The 2500-nt window shown below is 40.2% G+C and overlaps 2 protein-coding genes across 8 annotated transcripts in view; both read right to left on the reverse strand.

The window, feature by feature from the left end:
• The window catches only part of fmnl3 (formin-like 3), a 115379-nt gene extending 115073 nt beyond the window's left edge, over nucleotides 1–306 (reverse strand). For all 5 annotated transcript variants that reach the window (XR_010036364.1, XM_063208188.1, XM_063208190.1 and 2 more), the window contains exon 1: nucleotides 1–306. This exon is cut by the window's left edge and continues 278 nt beyond it. The gene's annotated coding sequence lies outside the window, so the exon portion shown is untranslated.
• Nucleotides 307–980: 674 nt separating this feature from the next.
• Nucleotides 981–2500, reverse strand: part of esyt1a (extended synaptotagmin-like protein 1a) — a 50869-nt gene continuing 49349 nt past the window's right edge. For all 3 annotated transcript variants that reach the window (XM_063208193.1, XM_063208192.1, XM_063208191.1), the window contains exon 31: nucleotides 981–2500. This exon is cut by the window's right edge and continues 1162 nt beyond it. The gene's annotated coding sequence lies outside the window, so the exon portion shown is untranslated.

Here is a 2500-nt window from a genome sequence, read left to right on the forward strand (position 1 = left end):
AAAAGTAAAGGCGCACAGTAGGCTATCGATGAATTTATCAATTGTTGAGTTTCGCATCTGTTTAAGCCATTGAATAAAAAAGCTATTAGTCCAAAGACTACGAAGTATCCATTTGTTTGTTTTCCATTAGCGAGTCGGAGCTGTCCATCCAATCCATTTCTTGCTGTTAATCCACTTGTATGAGTTGGACAACCCTCAAAACTATATTTTCTTACAGAACTGTCCTACCTACCACCGGTCTCCATTCATTTATTGTTTTGATATCCCGGAGTTGCACTCAACTTCGCATCCACTTAGAACTAAAGTGTAAACTATTGTCCCACCCACTTTCAAAGAAGTCCTCCTCATTTGAGGGGGTGACTTTTTTTTCGTCATGACACACATCATTTGCTTAGCTGAGAGACAGATGGATGGGTCGTCATTGTGAAGTAGGACATTATCGCCACCTACTGCCTCCCCACTGCAACGCCACCATCCATGACCAATCAGGAATTTCAACTATTTACACCCAATATGTCATTACTGTCTGCGGGCTAAAAGCCCATTATAGTGTTAAGTGAAGATTACACTCATGACTGTGCGAGTCGAAAAGTGAGAAGGGACACGTCATTAACCAGAGCTACTGTCTTTAATCCATGTCTTTTCCACACTTAGGGCCTGCTAAATTCGTGTACCTCTCTCTTCCCCTCAGCATCAGTGTCAACAAAACTCGAATGGCTTGTAAACAGTCTTAGACCGGGAGGTCCAGGGGTAAACATGGACGCCGAGGGATGTTTATTAATTGGTCTTTTATTGCCATGATTAATCAGACTGCTTTTTGTTTTGATGTTCATTTGGACACACCACCCTGTTTTAGCAGCTGTGGCAAAATACACATGACTCTAGGTCAGGCCAACATTAGAATAGAACAGAATAGAATAGAATAGAATAGAAAGCCTTTATTGTCTGTACAATGCAAGTTATGAAAGACAGACTCAATGTAAAGTGCAAACAAAGTTTAATCAATTAGCTGCAAGACAGGCATTCATGACGACGTGTAAACCATACTGTAACATTTCAACACTTAAAAAAACTCCCTTTCTGACTAAAAATAACCTGCCCCACAAATTACCGTTTCTTGCTAAATGCATTTGTCCCTTTGGAATTATAGGGTTCAGCCTGGCACTGTAATATTGACCTTGGTTGATATTGATATTGAAATATCATGTTGAAATTGATCAGTGATAATGACTTGGCAAATATATGCTAATAATTCCAAAGGGAACGATAATTCCACCAGCCTGCTGTATGCTTGCAACTAAAACTCTTTAGTTTAAAGAAACTCCCGCACACTGACCACAGCGAAATGGTCAGTGTGCGGGAGTTTCTTTAAACTATTGCTGAGTGACCCATGGTGCCATCTCCAACGCACCTGCCAGCTGAGGTGTGCGAAAAAAGCCGAAGTTCAACTAAAACTCTTTAAAATCTGTTAAAAAAAAAAAAAAAACATGGCGCAGTATAAGGCTGGCTGCAGAAGAGACGGGGTATCCATGGCAGCTCACCTCCGCCTCCACTCACTGCAACATCATCTCACAGAATATGGTTGAAAAAAACTGCCACAGATATCATGTCCCAAGGGGCTGTGTTCATCTCACCAAATTCTGTGAGATCAGGTTGCTCACAAAGGGACGCAGGGCAGGGCAGCAGGCCACAGCACAGTGATTCAGACCATTCAGACAAGAAGGCTCTTGACGTGACTGACAGGCATGCTCAACACTGCATGTCAATACTTAAACCAACCTTCCACACTCCTGGCATATATATATACTGTATATAAAACATAAAATTCCTTCATTTCGAATAATATATCTCTTCTTTTCTTTTAAAACTGTTTTTCAATAATGATTGTGCACATTCCAGCGATGGACAAGGCATAAAAGTGCAAACAATAGTAAAAAGACAAAACAAAAACAAAAACATTGTAACAAAAAGAATGACAAAATGCAACTGAAATGTTAATAATCTACTACATACTACTAGCTGGTGTTCTGCTACTGCAGTCCCCAATATTAGGTACCTGCCATAATAACATATTTACTTATTCGCAAGAACCAAGTGCAATGACTATACTATACATATGGCCCCCCTCTCTGACCATCAGTATTCACTGTCTGTGGAACAGAGGTGGAAAAAATGGACTGAGATAGTAAAAGTCCTGCTTTAATTTCCCCTTTGTCTTTGCTCTGAACACAAGTGATTTCACTAATTAATTAGCTCATCAAACTGGCTTAAGGGATGTGGCCATTAGGATCAGTTGTCTCATTAGTAATTGGCTGGAGCAAAAATGTGGAATGGTTTTTACTTTCTGCACCAATGTTTTCTCCACCTCTGCTGTGGAACTACAGATGGTGAGGAATGTTTCATCTGGCGCTTGGTTTTCTAGTCCGTCATTTTGCGTACAAAAAAATGTCTTTGGTCATGCAATGATGGGTAATTACAACATTCAGTGAATACTCATGTG

This window comes from Engraulis encrasicolus, chromosome 10 (genome assembly GCF_034702125.1).
Source record: "Engraulis encrasicolus isolate BLACKSEA-1 chromosome 10, IST_EnEncr_1.0, whole genome shotgun sequence".
Lineage (NCBI taxonomy): Eukaryota > Metazoa > Chordata > Actinopteri > Clupeiformes > Engraulidae > Engraulis > Engraulis encrasicolus.